We start from the raw sequence: 15,405 nt of genomic DNA on the forward strand, positions 1-15,405 counted from the left end.
CGACCGTGATGTCGTATTCCTGGAGCCGAAGGCTCCATCTCGCAAGCCGTCCCGAAGGGTCTTTGAGGTTGGCTAGCCAGCATAACGAATGATGGTCACTTACAGCTCGAAACGGGCGACCATAGAGATATGGTCGGAACTTGCTAATCGCCCACACTACCGCAAGGCATTCCTTCTCTGTGGTAGAGTAGTTTGCCTCTGCTTTCGAGAGGGAGCGGCTGGCGTACGCTATGACTTTATCGTTGCCGTCCTGTCACTGAACGAGAATACCACCGAGGCCAACATTGCTGGCGTCAGTATGAATTTCAGTGGCAGCTCGTTCATCAAAATGGGCGAGTATTGGGACAGTTTGTAGGCGGCTGCATAGCTCGTTGAAGGCAGCTTCCTGATCATCATGCCACACAAAAGATACATTGTCTCTAGTAAGCATTGTAAGGGGCTCGGCAACTGTGGAAAAGTTTTCAACGAAACGTCTGTAATAGGCACAGAGGCCCAGAAACCTACGAACGGACTTTTTGTCGGTTGGGCGCGGGAACTGTGCCACAGCGGCAGTCTTCTCCGGGTCAGGACGGACTCCGTCAGCGCTTATCACGTGACCAAGAAAACTGAGCTCTTCGAAACCGAAGTGACACTTTTGTGGCTTTATCGTCAATTGTGCCGAACGGAGCGCCTTTAACACCATTCGCAGCCGGTTGAGGTGTTCCTGGAAGCTAGGAGCAAAAATGACAACATCCTCAAGGTACACTAGGCATGTCTGCCACTTCAGCCCAGAAAGAACGGTGTCCATCATGCGTTGGAAGGTTGCTGGCGCAGAACAGAGTCCAAAGGGTAGCACTTTGAATTCATAAAGGCCGTCAGGTGTCACGAACGCTGTCTTCTCTATGTCCCTTTCGTCCATTTCGATCTGCCAGTAGCCATTCTTAAGGTCGAGTGAAGAAAAATACTTAGCGTCACGCAGTCGATCCAAGGCGTCGTCGATACGTGGAAGGGGGTAAACGTCACGTTTCGTGACACGATTAAACTTCCGATAATCGACGCAGAATCGCAAGGTGTTATCTTTTTTCTTCACCAATACCACAGGCGAAGCCCAGGGGCTCGTGGACGGCTGGACTACGTCGTCTGCAAGCAGTTCTTGCACTTGGGATCGTATAGCTTCCCGTTCCATCGGCGACACTCTGTACGGGTGTTGGGATATGAGGCTAATCTCCTCGTTGACGATGATGCGGTGTTTGGCTACCGGGGTGCGCCCTACCTTTGATGTCGTGGAGAAGCACTCTGGGAAATCGTGAAGGAGCTCTAACAAGCGCTGCTTCTGACCCCCCGACAAGCCGGGATTAATGTCCACGGCAGACAGAACGGCTGCTGCATCACGTCCATCCGGTGACGGTAACTCCAGAGCACATATTTCTGCGGGCTTAACGAAGTCGGTAACGTATGCGACGGCCGTTCCTTTCGCAATAGGCTGGAACTCGGTTCCCAAGTTGGTGATCAAGAGTGTCGCAGAGCGATCCCGTAAGCGAACAAGCCCTCTTGCAGCGCAGATTCCTTTCTCTAGTAGAAGGCTGCCGTTTCTCTCTGCCATAACGTCTCGATCACCGGGCGAGTCACTTTGCACGGGGACCATCATGCTGCACCGCGGAGGCACCGTCACGTCATCAGCAGCAATACGCAGGGCGGGCATCCTGGAGTCGTCTGGGTCGGCTCTTTCAATTGCTTGCGTCGGCGAAAACGTCACGCGCGGCTCTTTTAAACTGAGAACGACGCCGTTAGCCTGTAAAAAGTCCAGGCCGAGAATGACATCGCGCGAACAGTGAGGTAGAACAACAAAGTCACAAACGTAAACAAATCCGTCGATTGTGACTCACCCCGTACACCGGCCAACAGGGGTGATTAGGTGCCCACCAGCTGTGCGAATCTGAGGCCCAGTCCACGCGGTTAAAACTTTCCTCAGTTCCTTTGCTAGCTCTTTGCTCATAACCGAATAGTCCGCTCCCGTATCAACCAATGCCGTAACTGCTAAATCGTCGATATCGACCGGTAAGTCCGAAGCTGCACATCCTTTGTGATCGTCACGTGTCCGCATTTGATAGCCGTCGTCTGGTCTGGAACGCGATGGAGGATGTTCGGCTGTTCGCTTGTCAGCGGCCTTACCTCCGCAGGCCGCTGGGTCTAGTTTCCCCGGCGAGGACTCGGTGAGCGGCTGAAACGGCTTGTCGAAGGACGGGGACTCGGCGAACGATAGCGGGTAGAGGTTGGTGGGCGGCAGTCAGGGCGAGGGAAATCAGTGTGATCCCCGCGCGTTGACAGGTGCTCCTCAATTTCGCGGGGCCGTTCGCCATTGAGCGGACAGGGGACTCGCGGATGAAATCCACGAATTCCAGCTCGGCGATAAGGGCACCACCGCAAGATATGGCCAGCCTCACCGCAGTGGTAACAAAGGGGCCGCTGGTCAGGTGCCCGCCACACGTCCGTCTTCCGCAGCCTCGCTTCGGCCAACACAGGGACAGGCGGGGGCCGTGGCTAGAAAGCAGATGGGCTTGCTCTCCAAGGGGTGAGGTCGCAGTACTGCCGGAGTACCGACGCGTACGTCTGGCGCGGGGGCGTCGGTGTAAGGGCAGCAGGGGCAACAGGTTCAGGGACCGCCTGCTGCACTTCCTCTCGGATAATTTGTGCTAACGACGGACACTGCGGCTGCGACTGCGCAGAGAGGTGCATTTTGTGCAGCTCTTCTTTGACGATAGATCGAACCAGCTCCCGCAGGGTGTCAGCGGAGTCGCTGGAGGCTGGCGCAAAGTCGGTAGGAGATACGGCGTTCACGGCGCGATTGTAATACCGGGCGCGTTGTTGCAGGGTCTTTTCGACGGTAGTGGCCTCCGATAGAAACTCCGAAGTGGTGTTAGGTGGGTTTCGCACAAGCCCAGCGAACAGTTCTTCTTTTACCCCGCGCATCAGGTGGCGCACTTTCTTGTCCTCAGCCATGTTTGGATCCGCCCTTTTGAACAGTCGTGTCATGTCCTCATAATACATTACGACGCTCTCATTAGGTCGCTGGTTCCTTGACTGCAGTGCCGACTCAGCTCGTTCCCGACGGTCGGTGTTGACATAGGTCGCCAGCAACTGGCTACGAACTGTTCCCAAGAACGAAACGTTGTCTCGTGGTTCTCGTACCACGTCCGCGCCGAGTCGTCAAGAGCGAAGTAAACATTGTGCAGCTTCCGCTCCGCATCCCAGCCGTTGTACCTGGCAACGCGCTCGAACTGGTCAAGCCAGTCCTCCGCGTCCTCAAACACTTCGCCATGGAAGGTCGGCGGCGTTCGCGGCTAGAGGACCAGGAAATGAGGAGCTGAGCTCCCGTTGTCAGCCATAGCTGCCGCGTCGCCGTTGTTAGCCATAGGTGCCCCGTCAATACTGCGCGTCGCGGCTGGAGCCCTGGTCTTAGGGGATAACGGGCCGAACTCTGGTGACTGACCTTGGAGTCGGCGGCTCGCACTGCGATGAATCGGAGTCAAATCCGTGATCATAGACAGCCTTCGGGGCACGTACATGTTGGAAAGTACCCAGCAGGCCTCCACCAAAAATGTAACGAAGGCAGGACCGGCACAGATCACAGTTTCAGCGAAGTTCAGCGCACAGCAGAGAACTCACAAGATGGCTGTCCGAACTTCTTCTTCTTCTTCTTCGCCTCTTTATAATGGCACATACCCACGTGGGGGGATTGGCCAAGGTGTAGTGGTATAGATAAGAAAATTTTCACAGGATTAAACGTGAATTTTGAAAAAATGTATTAAAAAAAAATGTCCGAACCACACACACAATTCGTCTTCGTCTACCGACACACGCACACCTCGTCTTCATCGTCGGCGCGCTCCCACGAGCACGCGCCAATATGTAGAGAAGACCGATGGGGCCTCTTTCGCAGGATTGGGTGCCTGATCATCCGGGGTCCGGGAGGAGATTTCTCGGGCCAGCGCACGAACGCGCTCATTACCGGGGATCGAGGCATGCCCAGGGGACGGGGAATACGACCCGTCTGCCAAAATTGTTACCAGGGAGAAATCGCCACCCAGGCGCACATCCTCTGGGGTTGCGCGGGAAATCTGCCCCCTCGAACCTTACTGCCAGCTCCCTCCGAGGAAGGATGGAACCAACTCCTCAGATGGCCAGACAAGAGCATCCAACTGGCACTCGTTTCGTGGGTCCAGGAAGTCGCCCCCAACTGGGGGCCACACCACGCCCACCTGACCTAAATCCCGCCAATCTATGGCAATAAAGTTGTTTCTCCTCTCTCTGTCCCTGGGTCAGTGCACACCTGAATCGCGCTATAGGTACTGGGGTGATGAGAGAGAGATGTGGGCTGCATGCGTTAGCGCTGGCAACGGTGAGCGAACTCTCGCGATCAACCATTAACTGCCACCTGCTAGTGTGGCAGGGTGGGTGAGGACTTTAACGTAGTACATATAAAGACAAACAGGCACACAGAAGGAGTATGTGCGAAAAATAACAAGTAGTCTGTAATTGTACGTACATGTCTTCCTCGAATTCTTTACCTCAATCTATCGAAAAGCTGACACAGCTGATGAGCTGCGCTCAAATTTCGCACCAACTGAAGAAATGCCACTGAAACAAAAAGGAAATGAATGCCCTAAGGGTTTATTCCTGAAAAGAAAAACAGAAGACGACACTTAATTGCATTACGTATTGACATGAAATAGAAATAAAATCTGAAGTGCTCTCGGCCTGCCTCTCCTCCACCCTCATTGCTGCTCGCCACATCGGCCAAGCCTACGCAGCCGCCGATACTTCATCTTCAGCGACATACGAGGTCTGTTAGAAAAGTATCCGACCTTTTGCCGAAGAAAAAAAACTGGCATAACTGGAGCGTTGGAAACCTAATCACCTTCAAAGTAGTCTCCTTGGGACTACACATACTTCTCCCAGCGGTGCTGTCATTGTTGGAAGTATTCCGAAAAGGGCCCTTTCGGAATGGAGTTTAGCTCAGCTGTCGTGGCAGCCATAACGTTCTTCCTTGTCTGAAATCGCGCTCCTTTCAATGGCCTCTTGATTTTGGGAAACAGCCAGAAGTCACAGGAGGCCATATCAGGAGAGTAAGGAGTCTGTTGAACTACAGCAGTCTGGTGTTTCGCGAACAAAGTGTGAATTTAGTGCGAGGAATGTGCAGGAGCATTGTCGTGATGGATGCGCCAATTTCCTGTTGACCTCAAACTCGGCCTCTTGCGCCGCAGAGCACCACGCAGGCGACGGAAGACATCCCTGTGGTATTCTTTTGGTCAATGTTTAACCTGTGGGGTGTGTACGCGTGGTGTGCCACACAGAGGGAGTCAAAGGAAGCACTCAGCATCACTCTGACATTGCTACGCGTTTGGCGGGCCTTCTTTGGTCTTGGTGACGTGGAATGCTGCCATTGTGACTACCGGAATTTGGTTTCCGGGTCGTACCTGTACACCCAAGACTCGTCACCAGTTATTATGGTGTTGATGAAGTCGGGGTCACTGTTTGTTGAATTCAGCATATCCTGTGAGACTTCAACACGAAGCTGTTTTTCCTCCACCGTGAGCAGCTTCGGCACGAATTTCGCCGCATCTCTCTCCATTGCCAAATCTTCGGTTATAATGGAATGTGCTGAAAAATTGGTGATGTCCGCCTCTTCCGCAATTTCTCGGATAGTCACACGATGGTCCCGCGTAACCACCGCCTTCACTTCGGCAATGACCTGGTCATTTCGGCATGTTGATGGTCGACCGGAGCGTGACTCTCTCTGCACCGATGTGCGCTCGTCCTTAAACGAATTGTACCACTGCTTAATCTGTGTGCTGCTCATAGCATCGTCACCGAAACCCTTCTGAATATTCCGAATGGTTTCCGCTTGGCTGTCGCCTAGTTTCTGGCAAAATTTGATGCAGTAGCGCTGCTCCTGTCGCTCCGCCATTTTCCTTGCAATAAAAAACCGACGAGAGCACTGCGCACTGCCTCACTAAAACGCTGCGTGCCAGTGACTGACGCTATCGGTAGGCGGGAAAAAATTTGTGCATGCGCACGAAGGTTCAAGGCAGGCTGGTGCAAGCGTGCTAGTTTCAAATCCATCAGGTGTTCTTGAAAAAAAAATAAAGTCGGATACTTTTCTAACAGATCTCGTACATCCGTGGTAGCCCTTGTGACGTGGTCTCATGGCGCCGTCAACTCAACAGCTCTCGTCCATGTTCGTAATCTTGCGACGTCATCACTGTCTCGACCAGTCAGCGAATTCTATGACTAACCATGCCGTGTTTTTCCAGCGCCTTCACCATGTTGGCCCTGTCACGCGGCCCTATTGCGTCACACATGCCATAAACCAGTCAGCGCTCGGCCAAGCACGTGACACTGTGGCGCATCACTGTTTCGAACAATCAACGAATTTTATTACTAACCAAGCCGTTCTTAAGTACGAAAGAATTATAATTATTGAAAATTGGTTTTTGAGGGAAGGAAATGGCGTGTCTCACATTTTGGCGCACAACTGAACCGCGGCGTAGGGGAAGGGTTAAAGTAGGGAGTAAAGGAAGAAAGACGTGCAGTAGTGGTGGGCTCTGGAATAATTTCGACCACCTGGGGCTCTTTAACGTGCACTGACATCGCACAGCACACGGGCGCCTTTTATTGCGAAAGCAATATTGCTAGCACTTTTCTGCCCTTGGTGGAGGTCGTTCCTTCGCTCCGGCGCAGCTGCGGCGCACGACCACGTGACAGCGTGACGTCACGACCAGAGGAGAGCAGGGACCCCAACTCGTCTCTTCGGCCGTAGTCGTTCCTTCGCTCGGCGCGGCGGCTACCACGTGACGGCCTCCTCGGCCCGCCGCGTGAGGGCGCTCCCTAGGAGAGGATAAACGGGGCGCCGCAGGCGCGCTCCGCTTAGTGTGAAAGGAAAAACTGGAGCATCTGTTCTCGCTTCGGCGAGCGCGGCTTCGGCCGCTTCTTTTTAAGCAGCGTCCGCTCCGGCGGACGCAGTTTTTGCTGCGACGCGCGTCTTTTCTTTCCTTTTTCTCTTTCCTCTGATCTTTTAACTCTCCTCTATCTGCACGTGGCAGCGGTGGTGGCTTGGCTCGAGCCAGTAGCAGGCCCGTGCAATTTCCTCTTCATCCTTCTCTCAGTCACAACAACAACAACAAGCTCCGCTTAGTCATGTCTGAGGAGTTGATCAAGGCGTCGCTGGAGCGACATGCTGCGCGCAAACGCCGGCGCCGTGCCGAGGAGACAGATGAGTTGGCTAAGCAACGCGCCTATGCCGCAGAATAGCGAGCCCGGCGGCGTTCTACAAGTTCAGTGAGCGAGAGTAGCTTCATGGACTCTCTGAATGCCGAAGGATCGTCTATGAGTAGTGCAGAGCGATATCCTCTCCAACCAAAGAGTACTACCCAATGGGGTAGCAGTCTAGACTTGGTGATGTGTAGACATTCGGACGACTATGTAATTACCAGTGTTCAGACCAAGAGTCGGCAATTTCCTCGCTGGCGTCCCAGAACCCTCCTCGCAGCGCCGCCCCTCCTCCTCCTGTTTTTCTCCCTTCTCCTCTTTCTTTCTTTCACGGCTGTTGCGCTCTTCGGTCTATTCCTCCGGCGAGTCTGCCTCCGCGCACCGCCGCCGCGAATCTGCGCGTCTTCTGGACCGCGCCCTGGTCAGCGCGCCTCTCAATGTGCTGACGCATGAGCACGTAGGTGGTGGTGGAAACGTTTATTGCCAATGATGTAAATCGTAGGGGCGCCTGGTTTGCCGCAAAAGTTTGCATGATGACGAGAATTGGTCTGGGTATCGGGCATGCAGCAGTATTGGGTATTGAGCAGTCCGGGTTTGTAGTTGTCGCCAATGTGCAGCCTGCGCTATGGTGAGGGACGGAGCAGGGGGTGCGTATTCCCTTCGTTTGTCTCGGTAATACGAGAGAATATCACGGAAGGAGACCAGGTAGTGCGCGGGCCGCGGGCGAACGGACCGTCGTGTAAATCCCTTTAACGCCATTTTAAGTACTTGCGCAGTCGCCTTCTTTGCGCGAGGAACGTGCCGGCCACACAAATGGCTCGAAGGGCAACGCGAAAATCGCGAGCCGGCCGTCCTAGAAGCTCGCCAGGAGCAGAACAGCTGTGAAAGAAAATACGAGCAGAATCGCTTTATTAAGGCGAAATCCTTTAATGCCTCATACTGTCGTGAGCAGGGAATGCTAGCAAGTGTGTTCCAGTTCCGGCGAAAAAAAAAAACTTTATTGAGACTGCGAATCGAACCAGGGCGTTTGGCACTTCAAGGGTAGTCGCTGCCATTCCGTCACGAACATGGTTTGAGCAAGAATAAAGGCAGATCTAGTGAACGCACGGGTTTCGTGAGTGAAATAAAACAAATAAAAAATGCAAATATGAAAAGAAACAAAATAATAAAGAAATTAAACTATAAAGCATGAAAAATATTAAAAAACACAGACAGCGCGGTCCAGAAGACGCGCAGGTTCGCGGTGCGCGGAGGCAGACTCGCCGGAGGAATAGACCGAAGAGCGCAACAGCTGTGAAAGAAAAAAAGAGGACGAGGAGGATAGCGGAGGAGGAGGGGTGGCGCTGCGAGGAGGGTTCTGGGACGCCAGCGAGAGAGAGAGAGAGAGAGAAAACTTTATTTACAGAGGAATTCGGGGCACGCCCCAGGGTCCCCGCACGACCCCACTGCACTCAAGTGTTTATGTTCCGAAGGTCCATAACACTGGCAGCACGGCCGGTGGCGATGGTCTGCACGGCCGGGTCCTCCGAGCGCAGCAGGGTCTCCCAGTCCTCCCAGGTCTTGAGGTTCTCTAGGTCCCGCGGGGGAGGGTCCGCCGGGCAGAGGGAAAGGATGTGGAAGGAAGAAGCGAAGGGTTCTGGGCATAGGGCGCAAGCAGGAGTGGGGAAGGAGGGATGATAGTGGGTTAGGGTAAGGGGCGAGGGGAGAGTATGTGTTTGTAATCTGCGCCAGAGTGTTGCGTGTCTGTTATCTAGGGAAGGGTGGGGCGGGGGGTAGAGCTGGCGAGAGGCTCTGTATGCCTGGGTCAGCTCACTGAATGAATGCATGCGATCCTTCGTGAATCCCCGATCCGAGGCCACCTGAGCCCGGTTTAAAGAACCTCGGGCTAAAAGGTTGGCGGCCTCGTTTCCGGGATTCCCGGAGTGCGCGGGCACCCATATCAGCTCCACTTGGCGGGGCGGGGGGGCATCGGGCGAGTCCAGTATGCGAAAAGCAGGGACATGGACTCGGCCTCGAGCAAAATTTAGAATCGCAGTTTTAGAATCGCTTAAAATGTACCGGGCTTCCGTGCGGGTTATAGCAAGGGCAATGGCGGCTTCCTCTGCAGCCTCTGGGGACGTGTCTGGAGGGAGAGGTAGTGTGAGGAGGGCGGATAAAGAGGAGTCCACCACAGCTGCTGTCGCTTCATCACCCGTGCAGGCAGCGTCCACCCACACGGCGTCCGGCTGGGGGCCGTACGCTCGATGGAGTGCCTTCGCACGGGCTCTGCGGCGCTGCTCATTGTGGGACGGGTGCATATTCCTCGGGAGCGGCCTGATGAGGAGCTCTCGGTGAAGGGATCGTGGGATGGTGAGGAGGGTTGGGTCGTTGGCCGGTATTTTGATTCCGAGGGTGTCCAGGATATACCGACCTGTGGAGGTTTGTGTGAGCCTGATGTATTGGGCCTGTCGGTGGGCCTCCACCAGTTCCCCGATCGTATTGTGGAGGCCCAGGCCTAGTAATCTGTCTGTGGGTGTGTTGAGGGGAAGGTTAAGTGCTACCTTGAATGCCTTGCGAATCAAAGCATCCAAAGCGTTTATGTCATGTTTGGATAGGTGTAAGTATGGGGTAGTGTACAGCACACGGCTGAGGACAACGAGGAAATTGCCCAAGAGTCACTACTTTACGGACCCCCAAAGCGTGTTCATTGGAATAAACAAACAGTAGAAACCATGTTGTGTCCAGAGTTAATCCTTTAGTTGCACAAAAGGCGAAGCCATGCCAAACCACCAGCAGAGCCAAGCGCAGCCAGGGAGCTATTGCCTTCACAATCACTCAGGCTTAACCAGAGCTAAGGCACAGCTAATTTTTTGCGTGTGGTTTGGTTTGGTGTGGTTTATGGGGTTTAGCGTCCCAAAGCAACTCAGGCTATGAGGTACGCCGTAGTGAAGGGCTCTAGAAATTTCGAGAGAGAGAGAGAGAGAAAACTTTATTTACAAAGGAATTCGGGGCACGCCCCAGGGTCCCCGCACGACCCCACTGCACTCTAACAACTGGGGTTTTTTAACGTGCACTGACATCACACAATACACGGGGCTCTAGAATTTCGCCTCCATCGAAATTCGACCGCCGCGGCCGGGATCGAACCCGCGTCTTTCGGGTCAGCAGCCACGCACCACAACCACTGAGCCACCACGGCGGCGCCTTTTGCGTTTAAACGTCTACGCTTAAAACTCGGCCGCCGCGGCCGCGTTCGAGTCCGAGAACTCCGGCTCAGTGCCCGAGCGCCCAAACCTCTGAGCCACCGCGGCGGGTCTAGAATCAGAAGCCTCATCCGGCAAAACATAGGGGATTTAGTCAGAGTCGCAAAATTCGATGCTTGGTCAAACAGTTATGACGTCACAGGGTCACTCTACATGGCCATGCGCTGACTAGTCGACGGGGCGTGTGACGTCATTAGACCATGTGACATGGTCGAGTGCCATGGCGGGCGGTATAGGCGGCAGCTGTCAGCGGCGTATCGTTGTGTGGAATGCAGCCACACTCAACGTCGCGTTTGTCTACCGTTGTCGGAACACTCCTGCAAGCAGTAAAGGCGAACGTTTGAGTGCAGTGGTGCCGTGAGGGGTCCCACGGACCTGTGTGTCCGAAACTCCCCTGTTGCAAATAAAGTTTTCACCACCACCACCTCTGCACGCAGTGTGAAAAGTGTCCCCTATATTTCACTGAGGATTTGAGAGGAAGTCCTTAGAAACCTGTCGGAAAATTCTGATGGCCTTGCATGACGTGTATCAGGCGAACTCAGATAACAGCTCATTGTGTTGTCATGAACATATTGCAAGGAATAATGTGAGCTGTTGCTGGTAGGAATGCTAGAAAATTGCACATATAGAAAAACGAACTCATTCAGCAGTCTTATGCGCGTTCCTTAATATGGCTTGGAGGTACCAGTGCACAGACGTGCATGGAACAAACAGTCCTTCCGTGTCGATATTGTGGCGTCTGCGAGGTTTGTGCACGTGATTTGTGCGCGACGTTTTGTGCGCGATATTTGTGCGCAGAGTTTGTGCGCGTTGTTCGCGCTTTAGTTTGTGCGCGTCACTTGTGCGCGATGATTGAGCGCGGGCTTTTGTGCGCGGTTTTTAAATCCGGCGTGCTTCCCCCGCGCGTTTGGACTCTTGAACTTTCTGAGACATGTTGTGTTCTTGGACACTTAAGTTCACCGCGTGTGTATGTTTGCACCGGGCGACGTCAGTCGCTGCAATGTACCTTTGTTTTGTAGAGGGACGGACGTCCCTTTTTGTTTAAGGGTCCAATAAACTTCTCTTCAAAGGGGCATCTGTCGCCGTTATCTGTCTCTCTGTTTTGTAGAGGGACGGCTGTCCCTTTTATTGCGAAAGCAATACTACTTGCACTTTCACGCCTTTGCCGTGCCGCGGCGGTGACCACCATTACCTTTGCGAAAGCAATACTACTTGCACTTTCACGCCTTTGCCGTGCCGCGGCGGTGACCACTATTGGCCTTCATTTGACCTTGATTGCATTAGATTGGATTACAGGACTGGACTGGACTGGATTGGATTAGATTAGATTAGATCACATTGGATTAGATTGGATTGGAGTGGAGTGCATTTGAATGGATTGGATTGGATTGGTTTGGATTGGATTGTATAACCGATGCATCACCACAAGTCTAACCACAAGCACCACCAACAGCTACACTACCAGCTGTACCATGGCGTAGGTACGGATATTGCTTTCGCATTTACCGGGTTTAAACAAGCTAAGCCACAGCGAATTTTATGCTCCTGGGTCCAAATAATCTTCTCTTTACAGCGGTTTAGTAAGCCGAAAATATGGATATAACGAATAGTGCTGTTGTATGTCATAACCGAAAAAAATTACCGGGCTTTAACGTGGTTTCGACCTATTCGTTATACGGGGGAAAGCTCAGTTAAGCTTGGTCTCCACTGCCTAAAATCAAATGTCAAGATTAAGATGAAAGGTCAGCTACCCAATGGGCATAGTCATATGATCACGTGGTCATACTACCATAGCTTGGGCCATACCACCACGCGCTTTAATTCGGTTTGACCTTGTGAGGCACTGCAGGTCATTGTCAGTGTGGTGCCCACTGTCTCAGTTCAAATGTCAAGGTCAGGTACCCAATGGTCATAGCCACATGACCACGTGGTCATACTACCATAGTTCGGGTCATACCGGCACGAAGTTCGGTTTGACCTTGGGTGGCATTGAAGGTCATCGCCTCATCCACATCAAAATCGGAAGTTGTACCCCGATGAGTAGAGCTCTCGAATCAAAAGGAACACTCACGCTAACGAGAGAACTCCCAGGCGGTGCCTAAGCGTCTCGTACTTCTTTTTTTTTTGCCATCGCTGGGATTTTCTGTGCAGTCTGCGATTGCATACACTAACGCACGCTGCCTGCTTTTCTCGTAACGGTGCTAGTAAGGCTTTCGTCTCAGAACCTTGCTTTCCTCCAATGGTTCCTGGTTAACGGTGCGAAATCACCAGCTATTTTTTTTTCGTCTGAAAGCTACAAGCGTTTACGAGATATTTACTGCACTTTTTCACGTGAAGTCAGTGTATGGCATTTCAACCACAAAAAGTTCATTTGAACACAAATCCCTCAGCATAGAGGACAATGTCAGTTGGTGATAATTACAGACAGGCTCTTACCCAAACCTACATATACTAAACAAAATGCACCCTACTGTATACGCGGACAAACGCCCCAGGTGTGACGAAAAACTCACTCTATATCACATCACATGGACCTGTCAGAACATAGACGTTGTCCCCAAAATACAAAACTCGAGTGCGGAGCCAAGGGAGACTCTGCTGTCCAGCGACCCCTGTGAAGACCAACAAGGTCTGGTACAGCGAGCTCAACGGGCGGCAGTGCCCAGCGGAGCCCTGGACTGAGGGCAACCGACCATTGATTAGAGGCAGACGACTTTGACAGAAAATACTCCTGGGGATAGAACCAAGACGTCTCTGAAGATGCCTCCAAACCGCAGGAAAAAGCACCAGAGTAAAGTTTCCCTTCTTTCCTTGAAGAAACCGACAGATATATAAAACACTGTTCATACATGATGTCCCCTTGCGGAAAGAACATATTTAACATAGACAGAAACGGATATTCTAGCCTAACGTGGGCATCCCGACCACGCCTAGCGCTCACACATCGGGCTCCTCATCCTAGCTCTCCTGGCTCAGACGCTCATAAACGGCTTCTGCGGCTCCGCGAAATCCTAATTGATTATTGCGACAGCCAACGCCTCTACCCGGCACCTGCCAAGGGGCTGAGTAAGACGGGGGAGCGAACTCGGCGGCGCCTGCAGACAGGAACTCTTCTCTGTCCTGCCACAGCAAAGCACTTCGATCCGACCACAGATGGGCGCTGACCGCTCTGTGAAGAGATCTGCGATATCTTTCACATGGCGTGGGCATGTATTCAAAATCCTCACCTTCCCCATTCCGCCACCCCCACCCGAGAGGCACGGGAGACTGCCCCCCTCAACTGCTCCATACTGGAGTCCCAAAGGGCTCTAGTAAAGCGGGCGCGAGACGGGGCCTCGTCGTGCGGTGTCCCGGACTAAGGATACCGACCATGCAGCGGACTTTTCTGACCCCCAAACTCTCTTTGAGTATTAAAGTTTTTCAGCACCACCACCACCCCTTGGTTTGGTTTGGTTTATGGGGTTTAACGTCCCAAAGCGACTAAGCCTATGAGAGACGCCGTAGTGGAGGGCTCCGGAAATGTCGACCACCTGGGGTTCTTTAACGTGCACTGACATCGCACAGTACACGGGCCTCTAGAATTTCTCCTCCAAAGAAATTCAACCGCCGCGGCCGGGATCGCACCCGCGTCTTTCGGGTCAGCAGCCGAGCACCATAACCACTGAACCACCCCTTATAGAACAACAAGTAACAATAGCGTAAACACATGCTACATGGTAACTTAAACCTTAATCTGTAAGAAAGAGGCGGGGGAGAACCTATGTCTAGCGCATCCCCCCCTAACCTTCTACAACAACAGGGCATTAACGGCGGAGTGTGATTGTAACCGCTTAACCCACGCCCGTAAAATTCAGGTGCTCTCTGAGAGCCCGATGCAGCGTACTAGTTCCAAACAGAACTTTTTGTTAAAAGCAAACTCCTCCTGACTACACTGACAATAGCAAAAACTGACTAAAAATGGAGCCTAACTCACGGCAGTGATTGGAACCGACGAGCTATAATCGGGGGCAGCTCATGTGGCCGGGCTGCCAGTGTTATGGACCTTAGGAACATAACCACGAGTGCAGTGGGGTCGTGCGGGGACCCTAGGGCATGCCCCGAATCCCTATTACAATAAAGTTTTTTTCTCTCTCTCTCTCTCATGCGCGATTCGGGTGTCCACCAAGGCAAGTGAGACTTTTACTGCGTCATGATTTCCTTTCCTAAAAAAACACAAAAAAAACAATTTTCGATTTTTTTTTAACGAGCAAGGGGTCGAGCCAAACGGGCGGTGACCTTCCGTGGACACCGTGGCAGCGCTTCAAGACGTTGCCGCGTGCCACACTTAAAGGCGAAGCGTAAGCATCCTCCCAATTTCTCTTGCAATGGGGAAGTAAGGCTTCCGCCTCAAAACTGTGCTCATCGCACTAGACTTCCGGCTTGTCGATGCCAAGCCACAAACCATTTTATTTTTATTGTTATTGCGAAAGCAATACTACTCGCACTTTCAAGCCTTCGCGTGACCTGGCCGCAGTTACGTTTGACCTTTAGCGGAGTGAATATGGGCGACCAACTCGCTCCTTGAGATAGCCCGGCTGCAGTTACGCCGCGCACCTGTGGCGCTACTGCCGCTGTGACGTCATACCAGCTGTAGATTATGGGCGACCAACTTAGACTTAGACTTAGAAAAACTTTATTATATCAGATAATCAGGACGGCGGCCTCGCCATCACGTCCTTGTCAGACGGCCGAGATCCCTTGGGACCGGGCGGCTTCGAAGGCATATCTGATGGCCTCTTTTTGTTCTTGGAGGTCCTGGCTGCGTAGCAAAAGCTCCCATGACTCCTTGCAATTCACTAAATGTGTGGATTGGGCGCATGCCCACATAATATGGGCTAAGGTGGCTCGTTCTCCACAGGCCCTAAATTTCCCGTCA

At 52.8% G+C, this 15,405-nt stretch overlaps 1 pseudogene; it reads right to left on the reverse strand.

Moving 5' to 3' along the window:
* Positions 1 to 1,020: 1,020 nt before the first annotated feature.
* On the reverse strand, positions 1,021 to 3,654 carry LOC149366498 (uncharacterized; annotated as a pseudogene).
* Positions 3,655 to 15,405: the final 11,751 nt, after the last annotated feature.

This window comes from Amblyomma mixtum, chromosome 1, assembly GCF_055824585.1.
Source record: "Amblyomma mixtum isolate Tamu chromosome 1, ASM5582458v1, whole genome shotgun sequence".
Classification (NCBI taxonomy): domain Eukaryota; kingdom Metazoa; phylum Arthropoda; class Arachnida; order Ixodida; family Ixodidae; genus Amblyomma; species Amblyomma mixtum.